Raw genomic sequence first — 13,768 nt, 5'->3', positions numbered from 1 at the left:
AACTATGCCCTCGTACACAGAAGCCAAATTCCTCTGATTTTAAAATTTTCCTTTTTAGTAAGATTGACGACTCTGCATGCAAATAGACCCATAGACAAAATACAACTCAACTCTCCATAATAAACAACTTTCAGTTTGAATGTATTCTTAAGAAAATTAATTCAGTATGTGCTCGCAAAGTCAACCTGTTGGTTAGTAGCAGAATTTTTCCAACATTATTTTTTAGATGCTTTCAGATTGGCTTTACCCACTGCAAAATATTTGTGCCAAAAGAGTGCAGATTTTGACAGACAGTAGAAACCTGTGATACAATAGGCATTATAATTCTAATAATTTTTTCTTTTTCAAAGCAAACAAAATCACCAATTTCTTTTTGACAATTGAAAAGATGTCTACACAAAAAGAACTCCAGAGTATACTAGCTCAAGGCCTCACCTCACTTAATAACAACTCAACACCATTACCTTAGAATGGGCTCATAACTGTCAATTTAATTAATTTTCTCTCTCTTTTCTAGAGCAATATATTTATCAAGTTGGAGGAAGAAAATACAGTTAAATTAATTCATGTAGAAGGCACAGGGAAAGCAGAAGACCTTGGCAGGAAAGATAAAACCTCAGGACACATCTTGGCCTAGTTGTTTAATCTGCTATTTGATTCTGGACATAAATAATCTTAAATCTTGACACACTTAATTTCAATAATTTGATGTAATCCATTCTGTACTTCTCATTTTCAATAAAGATGAGTATGGAAAATACAAAATGGGAAACTGTTAAATTAAATAATTAAATTCTGCAAATACAATTTGTCCTGATGATACCAGATGCCTCACCCTTGTGTAGCAATCTCTTCTTAGATAACCACCACATATTCAATCTTCTGTGGTCATAGACACAGCTTTAGGACAAAAAAAGAGAAAAGTTCAATCAAGATTTCATGTAATTAATTAACAAAACACTTGCACATATCAAACAGAATAGAAGCTCCTAGTCCTAAAAAGACATTTTTCCTACCTAACACAAGTCCTGCTTATCTTGTCAGGGTATGGTAGGAATTATTCCTACCCCTCAGGGTGGGCTGAATTTGCCATGAAAAGGTACGAAGTTTGTATCAATCACATAACAAACACCATACTGTGCATTTTAGCATCAAGGCTTCAGTATTTTAGGGTGTAGGATAGTTAGGCATTACTCTTTTTAAACATGCAGCACAAGCATTTCTGGCCTTAAGAGTTTTTCATCCAGATGGAAGACGTAAAGTAAAGCCAAGACTGGTGCACTGTGGAAAAATTTGGCTTTGCCATAAACTCTAGCTTTAGACAGCAAATTATGAGATTACAGCTCTCTAAACCCCCAATGAAAAGACTCTCTTTTTTTACCAAGACACCTTTAAGGTACTTCCTAGTCTTGCTCTCATCAAAGACACCAGACAGGTGACTTTTTTATCTCCCAACAAGGCAGGACCTCAGGCAATATCTAATTTGTCTACTCTCACTTCTGTTCCAAGAAATAGCAACCCCAGGACATGATAGTTTCTCAAAAAAAAAAAAAAAAAAAAAAAGAGAAAGGAGGCAGTTTGAATTTACAGTCCACTTCCTAGCTGTCCTTGCTCTCAGTTGTATGTTACTTAGCTATGCATCTGAACACCAGTTCAGCAGTATCTGGGCAGGTACTGGAATAAGAAGACTCGGAGACCCTCAAGCTGGTCTTCAGCCAACAGACCTTGTAATGAACACAGTTTCATAGATCTCATGAAATACAATACTTTCAATTATTTTGTGTTCTGTGTCTGAAGAGTCAGAACGAATATGAAGGAAATAGTGCCACCTGCTGTGATACCAGTAATATTCCCTCCAGTACGCTAGTCAGGGAAAACTCCAGAAGCTGAAATGCAAACAGGATGAATTGCTCAATAGTTAACAATAATTAAATCACAAAGGAAATTATTGCTTGCAGATGTCATCATTCTGCAGGAATTTTTTTTATTGAGTTAAAGGGTTTTTTTAAAATTACATTTTCATTGAGATATTAGACATGGCCTTGTTCTCCATCACATTGAAATACAATTGTCTTTATTATTCTACTTTGTTAGCTTCAGTAGACACTGAAACTAAACTCTTTCTGATGTGTCATCTATGCAGTGTGGCATACAATATGCATGTCTATGTTTTGATTCCTCTTTAACTTTCTGCTGTCACAAAGCCAATGTATGTATTTAGAGATTTTTCTTCTACACTAAAAGTTCTGTCTTCTTGACAGAAAATTGATTTTTCTCATCCTAGTCCATGAGCCAAAATAAAACTGCTGCCCTCTTACTCAAGATCTTACAATACAATCAACTACAACTTTAAAGCATGCCATTAGAGACAGAGCCATTAGAATAACTATAAGCAGTCTGAAGAAGTTTCTTTATTATAGAATTAAACAACCCCTAGGTTTCTGCTCATAACAAGATACAGACACCCTTTCTTTGCTGCATTTACTGAACATTGTACAAAGGATAAACACCCCTTTTTGATCTTTGGAAGCAATATTCAGAAATATATCCTACTACAACTGGTAGTTATCATGCTCATCTTGAACCAAGATAGAAACTTACATTTATTTGTGCACTCACTTATTTTGAAGATACTTTTAAGTGCAATAATTTAAAATTACTGCTTGTATGGTGAGTTTTTACCCTAAGTTTACAGAGATAAATGCTGTTCTGACCATATCACCCCATCATCATGACCTCTGAGCTGTTACTTTGACAGAAGGCATACGGTGACTTCTATAACATTGCAGAAGTGTCCACATCACATATCTACAAACTAGATCTATTCTTTTACTGAGCTGTCTCTAGGAAACTATTCCAAGACAGAAGTCCATTACTGTTGAACACTCTTCCTCTGCAAGTAGACACACAAGTCAGATTTGTAAGACGCATATATGTGGTGCTGCATGGTGATGTACAACCTGGTCTACCTATGCTACAGTGTTCAAGGATGCTGGGGGCTTTAGCTCTGAAATCTATTTCTATCAAAAATAGATTTACTCTCACAATAAATCTATTTCTATACAAACTTGTAAGTATTGCTTCTTCTGATACTGTTTTTCTGGAAATGACTGTGTGTGAAAGACATTTTCACTAACAATATCAAGTGTTTCACGTCATGATGTTCAGGTTTTTACTTCTTTTTTAAATGTTAATTTTATATAGTGAGCCAGAAAAATTATCAAGGCCTCACTTTCTGAGACAAAGGAACATTTTATGTTTCTGCTGTAACTCGCAGCTGACTTAAAATTAATTTCAGCATCCACTACAGATAAAAGATTGAAATGACAGATTTAATGTTAGTACTGTAACTTCTACCAGTCAAAGGCAACAAGTGAGAAGGAATTATGAAGTTCTCAGGTTTTCCTTGACTCCAGGAATTTATGGGAGTTTAATTTGTGTTCTTGTTTCATTTTTCTAAAATACCACAAACCAGAAATTGCACAAGTAAATCATACTGTGTGTATCCATATATGCAGAATTACCATATATACATAATCAGAATTTACTGATTTGAAGTTCTGCCAAAGACTTTGTGATTAAATGTAAGGTACTTCCTACAAATTTTAAGTTTCAGAAAGATTAAGTTTCATACAACCAAGATCTGCATAACTGACACATAAATATCCCAATGAAATGTCCTAACATAAATCAACAAGCAAACCAGGTTCTATTTTCAAACTTGGGTGCTTAAAACAATTAAAAACTTGATAAGCATTCATGGTTGAATTTTTTTTCATTTTTTTTCAATGATCTAAGACATTCTAATTTAAAGGTTTTGGCTTTTATTTTTCCTTTTCTGACTATGAAGATGACCTCCATGTATAAGTGCTAATGAAGCAGCTCTGAAGTTGATAAGATACATTAATATTTTAGAGTTACTGTGTCTGTAGAAATCCCAACCCAGTTCATGTAATTTAATGTTGAAAGTTCATTTAATTTAAAGTTCACGTAATTTAAAAGGATGCTTTGTAAAAGTCAATTTCAGGTTTCAAAGGCAAAGTACCCACTAACTTAGTTGTTTCTAGGAAGCTAGAAAGGTACTTCTTTCTACCATTTCCAGATGGAGGTATTCAGTCTAATCACACACAGAGACACAGAACTTCCATCTGACTTTACAGCCTGCTCTGATGCACACATTCATCAGCACAGGCTTTACCTCACCTACCTTTAGATGGGCTGATGCCTCCATGTGAGCTGCATACTGAAGTCTCTCTTTAGCGTCAATAGAAAGAATCAAAGGTTCTTCAGGACATGATTAACTAAAGTAGCTGACTGAAATAGGTCAGATAAACCACAGCCTAAAAATGTCTTTTTCTTCTCTCTGGTGGACAACTACTTCAGTTGTAGATACCTATTGGTTAGGTATCTATGTTTGATCAGGCTAATTCCTCCTGTAACAGCAATTAGTGTTTGACCTTTTGGAATGGTGCCTTCTGGTGCACTGTGTAATTGCAAAGGATGCTGCTGCAACTTCCTTTTAATAAGGCAATAAGACTATTCTTAATTGCTATGGGTGCCAAGTGCCTTTTCTGGGGAAGAGAATTGGCTGGGATTCAATGGAGAACAGAAGCAGAGTGACGGAAAAAATTTAGAGAGACTGGAGAGATAGGCACCTCATCTGGGCATAAAGTCAAACAGCAGTAAAGGCTATTTTAATCACTTGCCTTAGCTGATGGACATTCAGATGAGACCATGAAGACTGAAAGGGCATGCCCTTTCTGAACTGATCTGTAAAGCCATTATTGTCTTCTCAGGCATATATGTCTTACAGGACCTTTTCAAGCACAACATGTGTCAGGTGTCACTCAAGCTGGATCCTTCTGGATGTAAAAGAGAAAGTATTCTTGGCAGTGTGTTCTCAGGAAAGTCTCTTTAATCTGAAATAGTCCAAAACTAATGCCCTTGAGGGCATGCTGCAAGACATATCTTTTTCAGAGAGCTGCTGAAGCGGCAAACTTGAGCAGGGAGTGATGTATAGTGAAAATGAAGAAACTTTCATCTTCATTATTTATCTGCTAAATGGTGATTGAATATTATGATATGTAGTAGATTTCCATTCATTTCAACACACTGATTGGTTCTCTTTAAAAAAAAAAAACCTTATCAAGAAGATCTAATGTGTAAAATGAAAGTCTTTTGTCACTTTACAATTTAAAATCAGCGGTAAATGGGAACCCTTCTGAAAGACTGTGGCTGAATGAAGTGTTGGTACAGGGAAACAAATTATTTACCTCTAACATGACAAGAATGACTAGAACGTTATACAGCCTAACCTGGCAAACGGTTATTTTTACTTTCCAACTAATTTTCTCTATTCTACCTGTCTTTTGATCCTAGAAATACTCACATATATGCTTAACCACTTAAAGACTCTTCCTAACTTCTAAAGCTGTGTTTATTTTACTAAACTGAGAAACAGACCCAAGTTCCCCTGAGCAAGGGAACAGTTTAGCCCTGCTCAAGCTCCACAGTGAAGCACTGTCTTCTGCATGCACAGACTTGCACATGTACTTGTGGAGTGGGTGCCACAGGAAGAAAGTTTGCATAATCACTGAGCACTCTTCCCATGTGCTGAGGACATGAGGGCACTCAGCAGCTGAGAGTAGACTCAGCCCACAGCTGTTTGTGTGACCAGAGTTAAGCACACACATTTTCAGTGTGAACTGAACTGGAGGTTTAGTTTGTGAACACTAGGCTGTCATAATCTGTAGAGCCATTAAAATCTTCTGCAATTTTTGCTATAAGGCAAATTTTTCATGGGGATCACAATTTTCTTTCTATTGGTAAAGCCTAACATATTATGAGCTACTGTGAATGAATAATAGCACAACTTCAACCATGGATACCAAAAAGTATTTCTTTGAAAAGTTCACTTTTACTTTTCCTAAAAAGATCTTCTCAGAGGGTTGGAATAGGGCTTTGGAAAAGTACTTTCATTAAGAAGAAAATTAAAGAAATTAGACAGAAGAGTTATCATGATAATGTTACGTTTTTGTGATGTTGCTGTCTAAAAAAAAAGTGTATCTTCATGTAGGTGTTAATCATGGTTCTCTATTTCATTCCATTAAAATTTTTTGAAAATTAAGTTTTCTTAAAAAAACCTAATTTTTAGAGTCAAAATAGTGGTTTAAGTATTATGTGTTAATTGTTTTCTTTCTTTTTCTTTCTTTCTGTCTTTCTTCCTTTCTTCCTTTGTTCCTTTCCTTCTCTCCACCTGCAAAAGAAAGTAACTCATTGGGGTAGGGTTTCCTGGCACTGTGATCCTGTGGTTTCTCTTTCTGACAGCGTACTGAGGCACCAGGCTGACTGAACCATCTATACGATTAATCATGTGGGTCCACAGATTCCTGTACCTGCTGCCTTAAACGTCATGTACAAGGGCCTGGAGGAAGGCAACAAAAGAGGAGAAACAGGTAAGCCACAGACAAATAGAAAATATTTGAACAATACTGAATTTATATTAGTAGTTAGTATAAAATTGTTAACTCCAAATGGCATAATTTCACCCCCAATAAAATCAGTGGGAAGGGAGTGTTTGTGTGTGTGTGTGATTGTTTTGTTGCTACAGCTTTTTGTTGCTAAGAATTTATCTGGAACTTCATTTGCACCCATTTCTACAAAGACACCATTGTAAAGTGAAGAGAGATTTATTCTTTCTTTAAAATTGCAAAACTGGTGAGCTATTTTTGCTGGAATTTTCCAAAATTATTCATCTTAGAGTAGACATCTGTCATGGGACGTATCAGTTTAACAGTTTAAATATGGCAATTACAGGCAATTCAAAGCAGGGTCTTAAAGGTAAAAAATTTAGTCAGCCTTAGCTAAAAGCATTTATTGGAAGTAAAATAATATGAATTAATAAAAAAATTCTTGTAGTGTATAGGTGAGCAGACCTGTATGTTTTCCTCAAGGCCTATCCATGTGTCCATAATTATGAGTGCATTGTTAGGAAACTGGCTTTGAAAAAAAATCTTTAAGCAAAGGCTGAAAAAGAAAACAAAAAAGCAACCAGCAAACAGTCAAAGTTGTCATTTTTTAGATCACAGATTATCTGCTCCTTCTAAATTTATTTTCAAAGTTCAAAAGACATCATAGACTAATTATCTGCCAAATGCAGTACTGTTGTTTAAATAGTATACATCTTAGTTGAAAAACATTTTTATTTCCCTAATGCCTTCTCTAAGCACTTTTTTTGGTGCCATTTTGTAATACACTACATAAAATCTCCTGGGTACTATGAGAAGAAAAGAATTTTCCATTTATCTTGGGAGTCAAAGGCATTTCAAACATTAAGACAGGAATACTGTGGGCTGGTTTTCAAAGGAGAGAATTCATCTCTGAGTTTTTAGTAATTGAAAAAAACTAGGAGTAATGCTTTGGAATCATTAATGCACGTCATCATTTTCAAGGCAGTCTGAATCCTTTTCATTGAGGTATTTCCAATATCTCTTTATTGGGACACAGAGATACCTTCTGGACATTTAGGTCAGTCTCTGTGAGCACTTCAGTTGGCAAGGAGTAACATTCACTTCATTAATGTTATGCCTATTTTCAAAAGCATAATTAAAATAAACAGTTATAAACTGAAAAGGTTTGCAGCACTCCTCAATTCTGCTGTGTCCCCTCCCATTGTATAAATCAAAAATATACCTGTGCTTTGGAAACTTCTAGATCTTTTCTGAAATGATTAACCAACACGTGTCACCTTCTACCCACATTAAGTTCATGCTTATTAGAAAAATATGAAGCTATTGAACAGCTGATGCTTATTTTGATATCCAGTTCTTGTAGGCTGGAAAGGCCTGTGTTTGTGAGATCCAGAAAATTTTTTTGGAATGCCAGAGATAATCTGTCAATTTGCGATATACAACTCTTTAGCAGAAGCTGGTTACTTGTATGACACAGGGTAATCTTTCTACAAAATATTGAAGAAATCTTCAAGACAGACTAAACAGCCACAGCAGCGCTATGATCTTAAGTAGAATAACAGTACTCAGATAATGACTGACTCTTCCATCTGTGAGGTCTCTAAGCAAAAATCAGTCTTTTTCTTTTTCTTTCTTTTTTTTTCACTGGAATATGAAGGAAGGCTATGAAAAGTGAGTTTTGTTGCTTTGGCTTGAATTGGTTTTACCAGGTAGACTCTTATGAAATAAAAATCTAAATGTCTCTCACAAATCCTCAGCACTTTTGCTCAGCTGGTATTAAAGCTCTTGAACTGAAAGAAATAGGATGACTGCTTCTCCCAATTTAAAAAGGGGAAACATCAACAGCAAAAGCTATTTACCAGGGCTATAGTGAACCAGCTACTATACTGTGTAGGAAATGAATTTTAATTTTCACAAAATTGCTTAGTAGGTTGGTTTGCTCAGCCAAGCAATTCTGCTGGTTAATAGCTTTTCAGGAGATTTTGCCATTACAGATATATTGGAATTCATATTCTGCAGTAATAATACAAGTGAGTTTTTAATTCAAGACCTGGTTAAAGCAATTTTGGTGCAGATGTAACTATTGCATCATTTTTTCAGTGATTATGGTGTTAGGTGGATCCCTTAAGATTTAAAATGGACCCAAAATAGTTGAGGTACAATTCCACAAGAAAAGTTGTTAGGCATTTTCCATCTTAAGCCATTGATCTTTAAATATTTAATGGCACCCTTTACATTATGAAGTAGTGTATTATATTTTCAAGGTGCTATTAAATCATCTGTGAAACCTCCTCATGGAAAGCTTTGCAGAATCTCAACTACTGAAAACTAGGAAATAATTGTTGTGCCAAACTGTAATCTTTATATGAATATGAAGGGAAAGGATTGATTATTAACTATTTTTAGACAGCAGCATATCTGAAGAACTTTCATACTGGCATCTGGATTTTCAATGTTAATTTCCTAAACTTTTCTTAATAATTTTTTAAGGAGAGGGGGAAATTTTCTCTCTCCCAGGGATACAATCCTATAATCACAGCCCATGATTTTACTTCCATCTTCAAATGCCCTTTTGGGTTTATATTCAGACTTCATCTCCTCCTAAAGTAGACATCTAATGTGGGTCAGGAGAATGTTAAATGTGCCTAAGGTGATTAGCTCATATGTGGATTTTTCTTTTGTAGGTGTCTAAAGTCAGATGAGACAAACACACCTCTGAAAGAGGCTTACTAGATTTTCATATCCTATCAAGAGGAAGCAATTTTTCCTGTGATTTCCTGCTGCATAAAGAATTACAGAATTCATTCTTCTGACCATAGTGATACAACAGAGTAAATATATATATATATCTGTATAATAATGAGCATAACACCATATGTTGGTTTTTCATAGTAAAATTAAAGCATCAAAGATATTTCCATTTTATGTGCTTAATTAGGGCCATTTTTTGGGTTTTTTTATTTCAGCTGATTTCTATGGACAATGATGTCAATAGCAGTTTAAAATATATGGTTTGTTTAAGCAAGTGATGACACCTGCATTACATAAGAACTCATGGTAAACAGAAATCTGTTCCAGAAAAATAGCCTTTAAAACCAGCACAAACTGACAAAACTTTTGTTGCATTTTCTAAAACTTTTAATCTGTCTTCATTTTTTTTACATCTCCTTGTAAACCATCCCATAATTACAAATGGCTTTGATGTCAGGTATTTTCTGTTCATACATTACTTCATAAATTTGCTGATCTGGGATTATTTGGGATATTAATGCTTATTTTCTTTCCACATATAAGAAACTAGTGGCCTTTTGTCTTCAGTTCATTTAATATTATTTGCTTCAAAAGAATAAGCCTGGCTTTTTCAATATTATTATATTTTGAATACTATCCACCTTTTATAACGTTTTTTCCTTTTATGCTGTTATTTTCACTTGTAAAAAGTCTCAAGCACTGGTTTCTCATTTCAGTAGCACTGTAAAATCTCAGTCAATCTGTTTGCATGAATTATTGTTTACCAAGGGAACAGAAAATCAGTCACTTACTAACTCCTGAAATCACTCAGGTTATGTAATACAATTTTATTTTAACTAAGAGACGTAGAGCGTTTCAAGACACAGATGCCCTAACAAAAATATCTCTAAACTTTTGCAAGGTTCTTTAATTTCCCCAGTGGTCATTACAATAACCTTGCCTGACTTTAGGGAGTGCCCTTCAAATCAGGTTTCAATTTTTCTGCCAGTGCAATGGCAATAGCAATGCCTCCTTTCCTCTAATAAAATGTTAAAAGTCAGTCAAGAAACAATAACCAACAGCAATAAATTACTAGCAAAAGTAATAGCTGTCTTCCACATATATTGATGTAAAAACTCAAAATGAGAGAAATATTTTTCACTGCTAAAATAATTTTCCAGAAGTCTTTATTTGGAAATTTCAAAACGTTTTGTTCCAATTTGGCAAGAAGTTCTCTCCTCCAGAATTGCTATAACACCTGCTAGGAGCTGTTATTCAGCTATCTTGCCCATTGCCCTCCATGGCACTGGGTTTGGAACTAGATAATCTTTAATGTCCCTTCCAACTCAATGTCCATTCTATTCTATGATTCTATGATTCTATGATTCTATGATTCTATGATTCTATGAGTCTATTTAATGATGTCCTTCTCAGGAAATTTTTCTTGGCCAGAATTACATTGCCATGGACAATTTGCTCATAATTCATCCCAACAAATCAACCTAAAATTTCTCAGATATATGTATAGTGAAAGGTCTCCAGTTCATTAGCAGAGGCAACTACAAACAACTTCATCTCCCCCTAAAAAGTGTGAGGTCTACCAGTCAACGTTGCTACCCAAGGAGAAGCCTGAAATGAAGAATTCTATTCTTCCTCCAATTTATACTGAAAAAGCTTGTTTAGGAAATTATATTTTTATAACCTTGCCCTCATTTCCATTGGCACTTTCGAGTCTAAGTCAATAAAAGGGCTATCAAAAGTCTGTAACAAAAATTGTCGTGAGAATTCCCTGACTCAATTCCCAGTTTACACAATCATAGCTCTGAGAGCTTTTAAAATGTTAGGTGCTTTGGGAGAATCTTGTGATCCCTGGTATCTTCATTGTAATTGAAGCTGATTATTGCTGTTGTGTTTTGCCTTGGCAGAAGTCTGGCCTTTTCAGAGCTTTCCTAAAGAAAGTCTCCTCTTTCTCTTAAGTGATCCTCTGAGAGGCCTTTTTGTGTATCTAAAGGGAAACAGCTAAACTGACAGTCATATATACTAACTTTGGCACATAACTTAGGTGTCTAAGGACATCAGCTCATCCATTTCATTTAGAGTAATTTAAAAGATATCAATGTAAATCAGCCATTATATCAGCTGGTGGGGAGGAAATTCTGAAGTGACGCATCTAAAACCATCTGAAACATTTATTTTACAGAGGGGTGTAACCAGCCTAGACTGAGGCCAGCTGGATTGCACCTAAAATTAGGTGCTTAACTGCTTCAGTTCAAGCATTCTGAGTCATACTCTGAATCACCCTGTACATCACAGTCTATAGAGATTAAAAAACCTTAAAATTAAATGTTCAGCTTTTAAATACTTGGAGTCATCGCAAATATATCAACATCTGAGTAATCTTGTGTAGGTGGCATTTATTCACTTTCCCATAGAGGCCATGGCTTTGATGGTATCACCAAGGAAGTGGGAGCAGAGGAAATGAGGTGCTTCATTACATTTCTTTGAGTCCCCAGTAGATTTGCACCTTCCAAACAAAGGACATCTGAGGGGAGAATTCAGCCTGAGAGTGGTACCTGTGATGCCAGGGCTGCAGTATAATCCACAGAAGTGGGCATGAGTAGCTGTATGGATTCACTGTGAGTGCTCAGTCAGGCCGTGTAGGCACTGATATTCATGTTTTTGTAAGCTCAGTAGGGGTAGATTTTTTTCACATGTATATATATATATATATATATATATATATATATGTATTCTGTATTGTTGGCTTCACTTTGTCATTTCATAAAACATAATTTTTGACTATTATTCACATATACAACAAAGAATCAAAACTTCTGTCAACATCTGAAATATTTACTTAGTGAGGTTTCCCAAATTGGGATAACTGGAACAAAAAAGAATCAAATTCAAATAAATCACTATGGAAACAAAGACTATTTAGATAGGCCAAAGTTCATAAACATGGAAGATGTTTGAAATATAGCCAGGCATTAATTTTTAAATAAAACCCCTGTAACAGTGAGTCAATTAAAATAAAAGATTAATGCAATTTGAAGGTTAAATATGCATATGTGTGATTGCATGGCTATATTAAATGTAATTGTTATTAATAAGTTAGATATTTTATAATAAACACCACATGTAGTTAATTGCAAACAGAAACCATAGAACGTGGAACGGTAATATTAAATTGACAATTCCATTAACCTCAGCAGGTCTCTCACTTACATGGGTGCACGGTCTGCTCAAGGGCAAGAGTGTATATACAGTCTTTTCTTATCTCCCTCCCACTGTGTCAGTTGAAGGAAAACTGGAAACTATTAGCAGTCTATCTGGCAGTACAACAGTCATCTTGTACACATAAGTAGAGGACTATTTAAAGAAAATAATGATTCTGCACTCATTAGGCATAAAACCAGATTTCAGATAAGGATTTTTGAACATTGTGAAACAATCACACATCTGTGTCTAGGACAGCATTGAAGTTCCACATTTACTATGAAAGAAAGGTTAGAAAGACCGGGGTTAAATTCAGTGGTGTATCTTTCAGTTTCAGTTTAAATGTGTTTAGAAAAGACTTCATTTTATGAACAATGAAGATCAAAGGTATCAAAGTGGTTTAATGCACTAGGTCCTTTTTCACCCCTTAGGAGACTAACTTTCACTTCTGATTTATGGTACACATTAAATTAGCTTGGTAGTAGTCTCCATTAATTCCCTTGTCTATATATGTGCCCGGATCCCAAAACCACTAAGTAATTTTGTGTGATTGGCAAGCTTTGCTCGGGAGAAACTCTGGTCAGGGAAAGTGCATTGCAGGTCACTACTGACCTAAACTAGCAGAGAAAAGCTCAGTGTTTGCCTGTACTTAGTACGAGTCTAAGTGGAAAAAATAGAGACTGACCAGAAGTCCATGAATTCACCATATAACTTTTGACAATAGCTCACTGTATTTTCCCTATTTTTAAAGTCTCTTGACATTCCAGTTAATTTCAGTAACTCATGCTGACATAAGAAGAGCAAATTGCTTCAAGATACATTCATAAAAGCAATATACTTCTGTTCTCTTTTAGGTTTTGTTACTTTCGATACTGCCTTAAAGGATCCAAGTAGCTGCTATTCATAAAACAAGTGCAGCTGATATCCTGATGTCACCTAGTGCCATAGTGAAATTGCTTTGTTATTTTTATCCATGATTGTACCTATTGTATCTTTATTTTATCTGTAATCTTCCAAGGTCTATTTCATTTTCCAGTACAGGGAAAGTATGCTTTGTGGGTTTGTGAGTTTTCTCTTGCAGACTTATGGCAGAAACAGTTTGGAAGAGAGGAGTTTTCTATCTACCTTGCTTGATAAGACAAGACAATTTAGGAGTAGTTTCTCCAGACATAAATTTTCAAGTTCAACTAAATTTAAATATTTATTATTCACTAGTTGCTATAGTTCAACCAGGTTTTTTGAACAGCATTTACTTAACTGAACAACCCCAATGAAAAACAAGAACTTACACATACTAAAGAATTTGGCTTCGTTCTAGCATTGTGTGTGTCTTCTTTTTTCAGAAAAGG

This window comes from Corvus cornix, chromosome 1, assembly GCF_000738735.6.
Source record: "Corvus cornix cornix isolate S_Up_H32 chromosome 1, ASM73873v5, whole genome shotgun sequence".
Taxonomy (NCBI): domain Eukaryota; kingdom Metazoa; phylum Chordata; class Aves; order Passeriformes; family Corvidae; genus Corvus; species Corvus cornix.
Note: the sequence above shows the minus strand (reverse complement) of the source record.